Here is a 16,999-nt window from a genome sequence, read left to right as displayed (position 1 = left end):
GTACTTAGCTTTGTGGTCTCTGAAACTATAGCATATGCATTTATACACCAGAAAGACATTTCCAATTTGTTACAGAGATGCATGGGTTAGTAAATTGTTCAATATGATATTAAGATCAGTTTCTAATAAGACTAAGATATCAACAATGCTTGGAATAAGTTTCTAAATATAAAAAAGTCAAACTGATTTAGCAGATAATACACACTGAAAAAAGATCCAAGAAATGTACTAACCTCTGGTTGCTATGGTGAACACAGGAAGAAGCAGAAACTCAAAACAGCATACATAAATACTTTTCAAAAAGTATTTGAATGCAGAACAAAAAGATGTCATTCAAATATGCAACATGAGACATTAAAGTGATTAAAAAGAATGTATGTGGAATTAAAGAATAACAGTACAAAGACAGAAGCATTTATTGAAAAATTACTGAGTAGTACAGAGCCACAGATATTTATCTGACCATGAATATTTCTGTGAGAAAATGACAGTGCCAAGCAAAATCCCAGGTCTTCAATAGGTTTTTGCTAAGTAAGTAATCTTGTTGACTACTTACATGGTCTTACATTTGTGTTGCTTACATAAAATTTGATATATATTATACTGATATGACATAACTATTAGTGTTTCATTTACTTTGGACTCCTTACAGCCTACTATGACAAAGCATTTCAATATATTATTTTAAGATTTAACTCAAATGATCTAAGACATTAAGTGATTGAGCAGATTTTTAAAAATATTAAATTTAATAAAATGAACCATTCTAGGCATAAGTAACACAACTTTCATATTTACATACTAGTTTTAGATCCTAGCCTATCCATTCTTACGAGTATACATAATGACTCCATAGTAAAAGACTGTGATTTAAGCTAAAATTTAGATAACAGATTAACAGTAGAAGTTAATACTTTAAATTTAGTTACATATAAAGTACTGAGAGTACTTACAAGTACTCTAGCACACAGAAGGTGGTTTCATAAAACATGAACTTAGCTTCAAGAATTTGGGCTTTTTTTCCCAGTACATATTCAAATTAGTGGTTAGAGAAAAATGTAAACCCAAGTCAAATTTAAAAGCAAAAAAGGTCAGTTTTGACCTAGTTTCACTGTCTCCAATGGGAACAGGCTAGGTGTATATCTATTGTCTCATAAGCAGCTTATAGACTTAGTCTTGAATGTCCAATGTGTTCAACAATGAATGTTCCAATGGGGAACAAATTTTCTCCCTGAAACCCAGATTTGCACATATCTATAGTCTTCTAATAGAAATCTCAATGAGGAAATTTGATCTGGCATATGAAGTTAAATATATAAGCAACAATCACACTACAGGTGAGCTCACAACTGCACAGGAGAACACTGTACTTCATAATACTGTCAAAATAGTCAATGAGAAAAAGTTGAGAAAATCAGAATATTTGCTAGTTGAAGGTAGCTTTAACTTCTCTTTCAAAATGGCAGCAAACAACAAATAGAAAATTAATCACTTTTTCAGTGTAACAAAAAAATTCTAATGAACTTCAGTCTTCCAGAGGACAACGCTGAAGTACCCGTAGGATAAATACATTGCACAGGTCTGTGACTAAGCCAGTGTCAATCAAGGTTACACAAATCCCAAGCAGATAAAGTTGCCATATTTAAGAAATAAGGCCAGGCATATTACCAACAGACTTAACATTGACAGGTGAATAAAACAACAGTTAACATTCTGTACATTGTTCTAGATAAGAATAAAGAACCAACAACCCTCTACAGATCATTATTATAACTTTTCAAGTAGCTCCACATATTTTGCAGTGGGAATCCATTAAACACCAAGAACTCTGGGCATTCATGCACACACTGCATACCAAAAGTTACTTTCTAACAATTACTTGCAGACTTCATTCTAACAACTAACAATGAGATTCTGAGATATCCCTTAAGTTGATGAAGTCACTCATTCACTTTTAATAGGATTATTTTTTTTTCTATATTGAAAAGAAACCATGACACCTGAAATTAATCCTGATCACAAACTACAGTGTGCTGACATCAAAATAGGATGTAGCAGAAAAAATTAAAGCAAATCCTACAAATATTCACACATGAAGACAACAGAAAGGAGCAATACAAAAGGAACAAGTGAAAAGTTTAGACCTTTACTCAAATGTAAAGTTAAAACACTGATCAAAATACACAAAATGTACAGAGGGCAATAAATAAATAAATAAATAAATAAATAAATAGATAAATAAATAAATAAATAAATGAAAGACCAGTAAGTTTTTTGAGTTCTTGCTTGTGTTTTTTTGTTTGTTTTTTTTTTCTTTTTTGGTAACTACATGAAACCATTTTCTGAACCAATACTTATTTATATAGTACCATTTAAGTATACTTTATAATTAGTTAGTAGTATAAAATTATATACTAGCTAAAAGTAATAATTATCACTTTAATGACTATTTAAGTAGTCTTTGGGTGAAGAGCTTGAAGTATTACTTTATTTTTAGTAAATCTATATTACAGTGTTTAACAAAAAATGTTAAGAACCACTCTAGAGTACATTGTCCTTCAAAAACGAAAAGAAGCCAGAACTGTCTTACTCTGAACGTCCGAAATGAAAATCAGTTTTTGCTATAATCCCTTCTAAATAATTTCAACTTATCTGAAGTATGTCGTTAAGTATTGTTAGATGACTAATAAGCAACAGAAAAGAAATATCCTATAAGGTAAGAAAAAGACAGTTGGTATTTTGTGTTTGTCTGGCTTTATTTGTCTTGGAGGCAGGGTGTATTAAAATATCAGAAAAAAACAGGTATTTTGCTATGAGGCTTCATTTGCTATGAAGCTTCATAGGGCAGAAGATCTGACTAACCTATACTCAAGCTGAAAACAACTGGATTTACAAACATATTCCACTTCAGGAAGTTTCTACTTAATGCAGTATAACTTGCATCAAATTGTAAGATCAATCCAGCTACATTTAAAGGTTGCATAGTCCATTATCAGTGGTTGAAATAGGATATTAGGAATACTTAATTAGGTTTTAGAAGTTTCAGTGCACTGTATGTCAAACAAAAGATTACACTATTACAGGATATACTGTCTAAGCATATGAGTTATACTTTCAGAATCTGCATGCTCATCATATTAAACGCTCAGACTCGAGCCACAAGAAGATTGCAAGTAAAGGTAAATGGAGCATACCTTCATTTAGATTATATGCCTTAAAATACCCTGTAATAAGCCAATTATTCAAGGCTGTTCAGAAGACTGCCCATTTTAACTATTGATTTTGGAGAGGCCTAATATAGGAAGAAAAAAAACAACACTAATGAAAAGAACTGAGAAAAGCATACAAAATGAGTCACTAACCATTTATTTAATTTTATGAAATTACAGAATGACTATTACGGTTCTGAGTCTCTTGAAGAAAGTCTTGAAAGAGAAGAAAATGAACAAAGCAAGAAAGGGAAGCAAGCGCCATCTAGTAACTGTAGCCACAATTTTAAATTACGATCAGTAAAATGCAAAATGCAACAGGCAAAATTTCTGCATATATTATTTCTTAATACATTCATGAAGGTGTCTACCATATGAGGAAATCACATCACATGCATGTAGACACCATGTTATTCAGGTATCAAATTATTTTCTTTTCTTTGAGACAGAGGGAACCTCATTCAAGCACTTGTGTTGCAATGCTCTGTAAATCACAGCTAATGCTTCTTAATGTAAAAAGATTTATTGCATACTGAAGAAAAGTATTTTTCAATGGTAATCTCTTAAGGAAGATAAGCCATTACAACTCTCCAGACTGATTGATTTTAATATATTTATCAGTGTATGAATGTATTTAAACATTACAGTTAGGGAGAAAGTGTATTAGGGTCTGCAGATAGCAGGGGAGCTGAAACGAGATGATTGTTGTGGTCCTTTTCAACCCAGGCCATTCTACAATTCTATGATAAGGTTAAAGGTTAACAACAGAAAATGACGGTCTGTTCTTTACATTACTGAAAACAAACAAACAAACAAACAAAAAGAGAGAGAGAGAGAGAGAGAGAGAGAGAGAGAAGTAACATTTGGTGTTCTTGGTGCTGCTCCTGTCCTGAAACTAGTGCTTTCTTCTCCACTGAAATCAGCATCACAAATTGGTTATATACTAAAAGCAGTGAAAGCTGCTTGATTTCTCTGATATTTTCCAGTACCAGAAGGAGATACTGAGATAAAACACATGTATTTCAAAGGAAGCTTAGCCTAGGATTGCTGTCATACATGTACAGATTGATTTTCTGCAGATAGTTCTTGCTTCATTCTGTCTTTTCCCAGAAATCTACATTGTTGTTTTGTAACACAGACAACTTGTGATTTTTCCACCTTTTTTTCCCACTTGTGCAGATATACAAAACAAGCTTCCAAGAAACTTAATTCATAACTGCATTAGCACTGTACTCTAGATCAATTGCTTCATGTTTTAGAGCAGATTTTTCACGATTACTGATAACGTCACAGACATGAGCTGCAATCAGGGTTTTTGGGAAAGCCAAAAGTAAATAACAAATACTACTAAGAATATCATAGATACAATAAGAAAACACTACCAAACTACAGCTATTCATAATAAAAATCAGTTTTCTTATGCTTATTCAAAACAGCTAGAGCACCATAAAATCCACAAACCAAGGGAAATTAATTTTAATCATACTCAGTGTCAAGAAATGTGCACTAAAATGTAATAAGAACAGTAGTTCCCAACAATGAAATCTGAAATGAATTTTAGAATCTGAAATAAAATCCATGCGCATACACATTAAATGTGTGTAAATCAGCCTTTTCCTGAGAACTGGAGAGCATATCAAAACATACAACACACTTTTTTAAGAACATGATGGTGATCTGATCTTAGAACAGTATTTAACAATTTGTACCTTCAAACATATATCTTGAGTTGCAAGACAGAGCTCACCAATTTCACTGAATACAGAAACTTACAGGAAATACTGACCTCACTTTTACAAAATAATCCTGCAAACAGTGTTCTAGTTGAAAATATGGCTATATATCTTCTAACTACAACACTACATTTCATGAGCAATATTACAGAATTACAACAGATGTGTTTCCAAAGTTTGCATTTTTTAAGAGCTTTAGCTTATCTATCACCAAATCAGTGAAATAGTCAGTAATACGGATCATTTACTGTACTGTGATACACTCTTGTGGTATATTAAGGAATGAAGTGATCATCCAATCATAAATGGATAAAGAGATTCAACACACAAATATCACACCATACTATAAAACTGAGTGCAACTTCACTGCAAATTCTAATCTCTTATGTTGGGGGGAAAAACAAAAAAACTCACATAATACTGCATGAAAAAAAATGAGTCATGGAAAATGTAACATACCTACCAAAGCTAGCACATCAGACAAATATCACAAATAAAGTTGTAGGTTAAATATTAAAACTTCCCAATTAGTAAATTCATTTAAAACTATATTGAGAAAACGTCTCATTCCTTCATTAATTTTTGCAACTAAACACTTAACGTTAGTTTACTGAACCCTTGTTCTTCAGTTTTTCTGATAATGATAATAATGCAGCTTCTATATTAATAGATTTTGAGTAGTCGGTGTAGTACATAGATTCAGTTACATTTACATAGAAAAATGTTTTTAATATACAATATAAGTAATAGTACGTGAATCACCCCAGAAGTAATGCCTCCTATTTGTTTCTATGGGAACTACAACAGACACAAAAAGCACAATAACACTATCTGATGTATCAAATTCTCAGATACAAAACACTATTTTTCAAAATACCACAAATAGCTGTGTGTTGCCACTGATGAACAAGAGCCTGCATGCTCTGCTTGTAAGAAAATGTACCAGTGAACGTGGCCTACTATCAACTATTGTCACTGCTGAAATGCACCACCCACAGCCTCACTATGCTCACATCCACTGCCTCCATAAATGTTCATTTAGTGCAGATGAATGCTGACAGGTGCAATTTATTCCACATGGAGGTATTCAGCAACACACCTTTGTTTCCTAGAAGCTTCCATGTCAGATCACCATTCTGTCAGAGCACCTCTCTCTGCTGCCATCTGTCACACAGCAAAAAAGTGCATTGGAATGCTGTGGAACAGTTCAAGTTCTACTGCCATACCACCACCATTTGCCTCTGACATCATAGGCCAGCTTAATAAAATACGAGGCACTACCTGTAGAGCAGCCCTTGTATTTCTTTATTAAATGGGCATATATCTTTGCATTAGCCTCCTCCACTCTACTCTCATCAAACCCTACCTGAAGTAATGCATTCAGCTGTGGGGCCCCCAAAATAAAAAGGACATGGATCAACTGGAGCAGGCAAACAGAAGGGTCACAAAGATGATCAGAAGTCTTATGCATCTCTCACAGAAAGACAGACCAAGAGAGCTGAGATTCAGCCTGGAAAAAAGAAAGGTCCGAGGAGACCTTTTAGCAGCCTTCCAGCACTTATTAGAGAGATATGGTAGGATTCTCTACCAGGACATTAAGTGATGGTATTAACCCAAAAAAACATACATTTAGATTAGATATTAGGAAGGTTCTCCAGTAAAGTTGCGGATGCCCCATCTTTGGAAGGGTTCAAGGCCAGTCTGGATCAGGCTTTGAGCAACCTGGTCTAGAGGAAGGCTTCCTATGTCAGGGAAACTGGAACTAGATGGACTTTAAGGTACCTCCCAATCAAAACTATTTTTTCTTCCATGAAATGCTAGAAGAGAGAAAAAGTAAGCTCAATTTACATCATTTTTAGCCCTTTTTGTATCCATCATATTAACGTCTCTAAATGCATTAATCCTAACCCCAACTCCACAGCTTTGTAGCCTTCTGCATGAGTCCAGGCTCCACCCTGTGACTTGGCTGCCATGCCATGATGATGGCAACAGCGAAAACACTGGTGTACTATCAACACTGTCTCAGACAAAACCAGAACAGTGTATGGTTTCTGCGACTCAGTTGATAGCAGTGAATGTATTCTGCTTTCCCACTTTTTAGGTATGACCAAGCCCAGTCTTTCATTCATCACTGCCAGCTCTCTTCTACAGAGCCTTAAAAGAGCAATTTAGTCCATGCTAGTAGATTAATACTGATAGTAAACTTTCTCCCTCAGGTTTCCTGCAGTTCGGATTATCTAAACCGATTTGATTTTAGTTTTTTTCCTTCTGGGTTTCTTTCTTTTCACAGTAGCGTTACAATTCTGTTGAATTCCACTTGCCAAGAATTTTCTTGCCATGTGCAACTGAGCCTCAAATCCCAGTTTCTCTTCATGCATCCCAGTTACATCTACCTGTCATTTTATCAGCTTTGATAGCAGCTTTCATTGAAGTAATCTTGCTGAACACATGGGCGCATCTCCAACTTTCCAGTGTTTCAGATAAATGACCAAATACTTTGAGATACGTTGAAATGCCAGTTACAAAAAAACAGAATCATGCTGCATATCTATCAAGTATATTGCACCCAGATTTTAAGCTGCACAAAGCATTACTCTGCATGATCAAGGAACCGCAAAGGCAGGCAGTCACCCTAACTTGTTACCCTTGTCAGTTATACTTACACACTTAAAATTTTAGGAACAGTCATTTCTATTTGAAAGGACAAGTCAGACTGCACAGAAGGAAACATTTTGTCTGTTAGGCTGAGTAACAGAGCAGATAAGGTTTCCAAATTTCATTACTGAGGTGTTGTTAGAGGAAAGTAAGTTTGGTACAGAAACACTATCTTGTCAGCTAATATTTAAAAAGAAAAGCAGCGCCCCACTAAGTTGTAAAAATAGGAGAAGTGGGGAAGCAAAGCCATAAAACAGAAATACAAAGTTGTTAATAACTACAGAAGAGTACGTCATCTGATTTTCTTAACTGGAATGAAGATAGAAGCAGCAAACTGATCCAGAAGAATGTATCTAATAACACAACTACTGTTTTGCTATAAATATTTACCATTATATCAGTAATTGTTATTGCTTTTCTTCCATTCATTCAGGAAGAAGGCTGGCTTGGGGGCATTTGTGCAAGAACTTCATTAACAAAAGAATGAAAAGAAATCTTTGTTTCCTCAACATCCAATACTTACACTGATTTGCAAGAGGCAGAACACAGGCAGTTGTCGCGGGTAGCTCATTTTGCTTATGACAGATGTATAACTGAATCTTTCACCTAGGCAGCTTAGTGGGTCAAGTAATCTCAAGTGTTTTCTTTTCACAAACTTTTGTGTGACAAGCCAGATTAACAAATCATTGTATTACAGCAAAATATAGGGGAAGATTAATAAAAATAATAATAATGATTAAAAAAAAAAAAAAAAGACATGAAAATGCCCCATCCTGTTGGGATGGTTTTCAGAATGCTGAATGAGATTGCATCCTCTGTAAAATTAAATATTTGTTAAAAATTCAGTGTATGGTAACTGTTGAGTTGCAGCCTGAACCACTGATTGATCACCTGAGGCAAGGACTGGGTCAGCAACAGGAGCACAGGTGAAGGCAAGACACCTGTGTGACCGAAAGACCTAGACCCCATTTAAGGGCTGACCACTCCTAGGGAAGGGTCTCTTTCTGGAGATACCTCCTTTTTGGAGTTTTCCACTGTGCACCTAGATCCTTGGATATGGATGAGCATTTCTTCTTTGATTGTCTTTTTTCTGCCACAATAATCTTTCCAACTAGAACACTATAAAGTACCATCCTAACCATGCTACTCTTCCAACTACATTTGTTGACTGTACATTCAGTTTATCCTGAATACAATCATTTCAGCTAAGATCAGAAGGTTATGTAAGAATGGACATAGCTTAACAGAAATAAACATCTACAAGACATTTACAATATGTACATTCTTTATGAATATGCTTCTTTCATAAAGATTACTGAAAGACTGAAATTACTGAAACACTTTAGAAAGTCCAATAGGAAATTAACAATGCCAAGATATTTACAGACCAGAAGAATCCATTTAGAAGGCAGAAATAGTAATATAAAATGTAGATAAAAATAGAAGTCTACAATGTAAGTCTGTTTCTCAAATATTCACATGAACTGATCAACTTACAAAACTCCACGTGAGTTAAGAATAAAGTTATATTCTAGAAAAGGTCAGATTATATTTAGAGAGCTAATATATAAAAACAGATAATCTAAGTAGAGAGAAAAAAAGGTCTGTAGTCACTATTTACAATAAATTAAAATTTTGTTCCAGCATTATAAAATTGAATGTAAATAGAACAAAGGGCTGTACCAAATATACCTCCATTTTCTACACGGCACACTGGAGTCTTTTCAAGAATTTTCTACACAGCTGCCAAATCAAAAGTCACTGCTCCACTAACAAATAATCTTCCTCTTTCTTTGTTTTCATAAACTGTATTGCTCTTGAAATAAAATTTCTCTGACATAAGCCATTCATTGAGAAACTAAACGGTAAATTTTTAAAGAAGGAAAAATAGTGTTCATGTTCATAATCGTCAACAACAGTGACTCTCCAGGCTTGCTATGCAAGGTTTATCTGACATTTCTTTTTTGCATTTAAATTTACTGAACTCCCAATGAAGAAAAGGCTACAGCAAAAGCAGTAAAAAAAAACAATGAAGATTTTACTGTTCTCAAATACAGTGTTATCTTTAGTCAGATAGAAATGCTTGTAACATTCAAAATTTATCAAAACTACTGAGTGAATAAATATTATAGAATCATAGAATCACCAAGGTAGGAAAAGACCTCTAAGATCATCTAGTCCAACCATCCACCTACCAACAATATTTTCCCACTAAACTACATCCCTTAGTAAACATTTATTTTCATTTGGTTCACAAACTTATGATAGTAAGCAGGCTTTCTTCCCCTCTCAGGATAGATACAAATAATATCTATCTCCTCTGGGATTTTACTCACATAATTTTAAAAATATATTCTCTACTTGAAATCATCATCATACTCTATTTTAATTGGCAATAAAATAAATTATTATTATTATATTAATTATAATATTATATTATATATAATTACTATATTATTATAGAAACTTTTTCCCAAATCAAATGTGCTTTGCCTTTAATAGCAATGCGTAAGTGAGCTGTACCTTCATCTTGACCCACAAGCTTTTCTAGTTTATGAAAGTTGGGCTTGGATATCATCTAACCTGCCAGGTCAACCCACCATAGAAGTATATTCATTCATTGTCATTTTTAAATACTTTTGTTTTAAAGGATATTTAAGTTTACACTGGCAGGGGGTCAAACCTAAACACATCAGGCTTTGCTTCTACCCCTGTTCCTTCAAATCCCTGCAATTCTGTGATAACAATTATATTAAAAGGTAACTAATTTATTCAGTTCTCTTATTATCAGCAGAAGTTATTAGGTAATATTGTTGGCAGTCTTAAAGGTTTCTAGCAGTAAGATTCTACATGTAGAAGCATTTGGAGCAACTCCAGCATGAGAGCAGTGGGCTCTACCTAATATCTCAGGTTCTATACCGTATGCTGATTGGGCTATAAAATATAAAATTCAGCAGAGATCTCATTTACATTGCTGATTTGACTTTCTTTTGCACTCTTCCATGGTTTAGAACATTTGAGACTTGGTTACAACACAGTAGTGTAGGCCTTGCTGTTTTTTCTTATATGATACATGCAAACACAACTTAGCACTAAAACGTAAGAAGAGCAACTTGAAAAATAATGTTGGCCCAAGAAAAACACATCTTCCCCAATTTGTCCTAAAATTCTAGAACTGAATTCACTTCAGAATTCTAAAAATTACAGCAGCTTACAAAAAAATTTCTTATATGGGCTTTCATTGTTAAAAGCTATTTACTAACACAAAGACTAAGAAGCTTTTTCAAATTTATGCAGTGGTAAAATCATCACGCAAATACATGTTAGAAGAAAATGTCAATATTAAAGGTGTCAGCATACAATGAAAAGTCTTCTTGGAACCATCCAAATAGGACAAAACTCAGTTGAGGTATTTCCAATAATTAATGGAAGCAAAGTCATTATGCTCACTGTCATTTTTCAGAAAAATCTGGCAGAATTATAGGAAGGAGAAAAAAAATAAAATCGAAGAGAACTATATTGACCTTTTCAACACAAGTGCCAACAGAGATAGCACTCCCAGAGAAGTGCTTTATTTTTGAATAATTAAGTCTGGCATGAGCTCTGGCGTGATGGGATCAGGCACTGCCATCTCCAGTAAGGTTAGTATGAAAATCTGTCCCAGTCAATAAAGAAAAAAGTACAAAGATCATTCAGTCTTTCTCTCTAGAGTTTACTAGATCAGTTCCCTTTGATATCTAAGAAAAAAAGAAGAATAAATTTATAATTTTCCCTGCCATCTCCCATTAACTGCAGTTACCTCCATATTGTAAAAAATAAGTATTTAGGAGTAGCTTCTTGTATGTTTGATGTGCAATTTCAAATCCTCATTTGGCCTTTTAACACATCAAACATAACCGTTATTTAAAAAATTACTCTTGTTAGAATAAGTCAAATCAATCTATTAATACTGTTTACATCATAATACTACCTTTTTTACATTTTGCATACACAGAATGAAGTGACATTTTGTACTTACATACTCTCAAAAATGTTGCTCTTGTTAGACATTGCTTTCTTGTATGCTCCATGCACCCCCAAAATCTTCAGCAAAACACCAGAAAGAAGACTAAGCAACATGTAGCTGGCTCTGAGTTCATTTATCCTGAAAACTTATTCTACATGAAGCCTATGCACTGCTGTCTCAGGACATTAATTGTACTGCTTTTTATGTGTTGCAGACTCCATGTAAATAAATAAGAGGCATTGCTTTCAGAGCAACCTATGTATTTATTCACAGACATTCACAACTTTTGTTATATCTTCTCCACACCCTTCAAAGTAGCCCCACAAACTAAGTGCATTTCATCTCAGCATTTCATTACTTCTCTACTTTCTGCAAGCAACCAAACCGTACACTTAGATATTTTAGCATTTGAGTCTTAAACATATTAGCTTGAAGCTATTCCAGGTAAAGAACAGGCTCTTATATCCATGACTAAGGAGATTAAGAATTCAAAAAATGCCCCACTGACCAGAGATCCATCTAGCGCACTACTACTGTCTGTGCAACGTGACACCATGCAAGCTTTATCACTCCTTGTAAACCAATATTTTCCTGACTTCCCAAAAGATGATGTTTGTTTTCCCACTCACACCAGCCTAGGAATGTTCCATTCCTATTTCTTTTGGACATATTGTGCCTGTGTTTGACTTAAGATCTTTGAGTTGTCTCAGCAGGTCCCTAGCTAACTTCCTGCTTTCAAATATTTAACTAGACTTTTCAATATTGGCTGCAGCATCCTATGAAATAAATTCAGAATTCTAAAGATGATCACAAAGAATGTTCTGCTTAAATTTATCTTCCTAAACTTAATGACTTTTCTTGTTCCTTTCACCTGGCTTAGTCTTTTAAATGTTATCTTATTCCTTGTGATTGTGTCCTTAGCTTCACAACTGAGTTGCATGCATTATTTTTATTTTTTTTTAATGTCATTTAGACTTCTGAATTAAAGTACAGTGTTTGCTTGAATCTCTAAGACAGCGTTTTCAGAACAGTTTCTGAGATGCTTGTAGGCATGACTACCTTGTTTGCTGGATCATTCTATGTCATTTAGTTCTCCATCCTGAAGCTAAATATCTGTATGCTAGACTGACTCAGATTGTTCTCTTCTGATCCGTTCAAACTATGATCGTTCTCTCCTATTACCTCCTGTACACAACTTACATACCACTCTGAGAACAGCTTTGGTTTTGTTTTTGTTACAAAATACTGGAAACAGTAATTTATGGCATACTTTCTCATACTGTCCTGATGGGTAATTGCTGCAAGTCCATACATAGGTAATCAAATCTCCCACTTCACTACCACAAAATTTGCAGCTTTCCTCAGCAACACATTCTCATAATCTCTTCCGACCCAAACATTTCTATGATTCTATGCTGTCATCAACATCTGCACCAGTGAAGATGACCTCACTGTCTCTGAAATGCACCACCCTTGATAACGTCCACAGTTTGGTCTCCATAAACATTCAGCAAAGCACCAATGAATATGAATAAGTATATTTTTTTCTGCATTGAAGAATTCAATTACACACCTTTTCTTCATATTAAATTCCATGTCAGATGTCATTTTGTCAGACACCATTTTGTTAGACTACTCCTCTGCTGCCATCTGTTGTACAGCAACAAAATGTAACAGAATGTTGGTGGGAGGATTTAACCTCTACTGCCATATCACCAATATCTGCCTCTGACATTGTGGGTCAACAAAATAAAATAGGAGGCATTACTTTCAGAGCAGTCTAAGTATAAAGGGGTTATCATTTGATACAATTTTTATTTGCTAATTTTACATTTTAGCTTTTAGATAATTCAGACGTATACATAAGGTTTGCTCCTGTTGCACTGCTCGGTTTTTCACCAATCAGTCAGATTTAAGTCATCTATTTGGTTTAATATTTTCAAAGAATTATATTAATTAATTAGAAATCAACATTGCCAAAAAGACCTTTCACAGATTTTCTTTATTAATGCACAACCATGAGAATGAATCTGATAGATCTTATATTCTTGATATTTATGATTTCTCTTTCAAATCTCAAACTATCCTTTATGATGTATTCTTCTTTTTGACTCTTTAAAAGAAGTATGAAAATGCTGAAGAAGATACATGCAAAGAATTCACATTCAATTTATTTTCAGATTTCTTTTTTTTTTTTTTTTCCATTGTTGATTTCGTTGTTTCTCTTTGCTTTTTTACAGCCAGTGAGGTCAGGGACCATTCTTTACTTCCACACTGATGTCTCTAAGGCAGTAATTTCACTCCCTACTTTTATTCTTTTAGCTGCTAACAGAAAACTAATGATTTGAAGGTTCCAGGAACTTTTAAGATTCTTGGGGCATCTCAGAATAAAATCAGATTAAGCTTGCTTTTTTTGCAAATATCAAACATACGTGTTCTTTTCAGTTTTTAATTTACTCTTTTCTCAATTATTCATATGGAAAATATTTCATCCATACACTAATAAGTACTTCATGATTCTGGACGTGTGTGGATTCTGTGTCCTCCCTCATCCTCTGCGTAATAGGAAATCTACGTGACTTTACATATTAAAGGAACTGACCTGCTATTTTGCCCTTGCCTACTTCTTTCATATATATAATCTTACATTTCTTTAAGACTGCAAATTCATTTTCAGTTCAGAAAATGAGCTCTTTGATAAATAAACTGCACTTTGTTTTTTGTAGCTTGCCTACAAGAACAGAATCAGCAACTGCTGCTTTGCTACTTCTCATTGTTCCCACTTCAATATGTAATTTTTGTAACACACATTGCTGTCACAGAATGACTTAATTTCTGGAAAGTGACAAAAGTGACAACTATACCCTTACAACAAATAAACCAGGAAAAAATATGCAATTCCACCCATATCTTTGAGTTATTATGAATTATTCTCATCAAACAAGTGAAACAGTGAAAACATTTCCTTCAAAAAGTTACTAGGACTGTAACCAGCAGGACCAAGACGTGATTATATCACTCTCCTTTCTCTTTCAGGGAGAAATATCTGGAGCACTTGTTGGTTTTGCACTCACCACTTCAAGAAAAACAGAGATACAGTGGAATGAGTACATTGGAAGGCCATGAAGATGATGAGGGGGCTGAAGCATATGATGAAGAGAAAAGGCTGAGAGCTGTGACTTAGTTTTCAGAAAAGATGGAGTTCTTACTAATGTCACCAGCTATGTAAAAGGAGGCTACAATAAGGGGTAAGCAGATTCTTCTCAGAGGTATACTATTAATGAGGAGCAACAGACAAAAGTTTCAATAACAAATATTGCAATGAGATGTTACAAAAAAAATTCACCATAGTGGTGATAAACACTGAAAAACATTGCCCAGCCTCACAGCCATACATTCTACATCTTCAGGGTTATCTAGAACTCAGCTGGAAAAGCTTCAAGCAACATTAATTACATTGACACTACTTTATGAAGATTGTTCAACATTAATTACATTGACTCTACTTTATGAAGATTGTTGAGGATTCAGATTCCTTCAAAACTATAAAATTTCATGATTTGAGAATGTCTTTGACTCTCCTGACATCCTCAAATAAAAGTGATTTTTGCTCTACTTATAATCATTCCTCTATGTTACTACCCAATATTTTTCCAACGGTTAGAAGCTAGGCCCTTTCTTTACATTTTTACACTCACCATATTGTTTCTTTCATGACTCCATAACATCTTCAGTTATTTCAATTGCTTTAGTACTCATTCAGAATCAACAGAATTTATAATCTTCATACAAACATCTGATATATCTTCAAATCTTTTCTATATTATTGTTGTGGATGCACCATCCATGGAGGTGCTAAAGGCCAGGCTGGATGGGGCACTTAGGCAGCCTCATATAGTGGATGTTAACTATCGCCAGGGAATTGGAAGTGAATGGGAACTTCCAACCTGAGCCATTCTATGATTATTCTGTTTTCCTGTTCAACGAAGAAATTTTTCAGTGGATTTTGTACTTGGATCAGTAACGAAATATTTATTTTGGGCATATCAGCTGGTAAAAAATAGTAACTGAACATCTGAGTACTTCAACCTGATTTTACTTTATCACAATAAAATGTATTTAAAGCATAGCTGAATACTCTGATCCCTTCTTACACTATGACTTCAGGAATGCATAAGCAGATGCTTCAGCAGAAACCAATTCATTCTCAACATGCCATCAACTGTATATAGAACCATTTTTAACTTGTCTTTTTGGTTTCAGAGGCAAAGCTTTAGAAATAGTCAAGGACTGTTTCCAAGTTGAATATGGTGAAGAGTTTGATGACCCTACATTATAAAACACAGTTATAAACCTCTTTAAGCCTGAGAGGTGCAGAAAAATGCAGGTCTCCAATCTTTTGACAGGTTCTGTCACGTAAGTTACGTATGAGCTACAGAGAAGCATCCCTTCTTTCCACAGCCAAGAAAATATAAGTAGTTACTGTAATACTCTCTGAACTAGGATTCACAGTGTTAGTAAGAGACACTGAGACCCCAGAGCTGTTTACTTAGGAGGTTAATTATTTATGCAATTTTTTGTGAACCACTTATTTGAACAAAGCTGAAATTGAGTTGCACATCTACCTACTGTTTTAAATACAATATTTAGTCTCCTTTTGCCTTTGAAAAAAAAAAAAAAAAAAAAAAAAAAAAAGATAACACATCATTCCAGTGAAAGATATCATAAAGTAAAAAAATGCTGAAAAAAAAAAGATTAAGCAGTAAACACCATCTCTAAAATACAAGCACACTCATCCCTGAAGACTTTTTTATCCACCATGTATTACACTATTTGATGTAACTGTGTATTTCACTCATTTCTTCAGCTAGATCCAATAATTTTTCTCTATTAGGTTTTGTCAAAACAATGTATTCAGTCTATTCAGTTAAACTTTTAAAGGATGTAATCTTGTTAATTCTGATGTTCTTGCTGTCTGTGGAGATTCACAATCCTCCTTTGAGCCTTCAACGTTTGGTCCGAACATCATTCAGTCTCCTGAATTTTACTATTTAATTACATGGGAAACAGTACTTCCCCCAGTGGTTTTTAAACCTTCTAACTTATTAATTCAAAGAACATTCTTGGGAATTCTCCTAACATTATGAAAGCACCACAATTATCTTTAGACTTATTCTAATAGTCTTAGAATCTACTGTCTATGAGGCTTTCTTGCCTTTTTTATTTTTGCACATTTTTAATATTCTTAAGTATCAACATTAATATATTGCAGTTCAACTCATTAGAAACACTACTGCATCACCTTAAGCATCAGAAGCCTGCTCTCACAAAAGCTCAACAAAACAAACAAACAAACAAAACAAATAAAAACCTGGAGGTTTCTAGGTAACACTATG

The 16,999-nt window shown here is 34.2% G+C and overlaps 1 protein-coding gene across 1 annotated transcript in view; it reads right to left on the bottom strand.

Moving 5' to 3' along the window:
- DIAPH3 (diaphanous related formin 3) overlaps positions 1–16,999 on the bottom strand; it is a 218,915-nt gene that overhangs the window by 143,326 nt on the left and 58,590 nt on the right. The window lies entirely within an intron of this gene.

This window comes from Excalfactoria chinensis, chromosome 1 (genome assembly GCF_039878825.1).
Source record: "Excalfactoria chinensis isolate bCotChi1 chromosome 1, bCotChi1.hap2, whole genome shotgun sequence".
Classification (NCBI taxonomy): Eukaryota; Metazoa; Chordata; class Aves; order Galliformes; family Phasianidae; genus Excalfactoria; species Excalfactoria chinensis.
The sequence above is the reverse complement of the archived record's forward strand: the minus strand, read 5'-3'. Positions and strand labels throughout refer to the sequence as shown.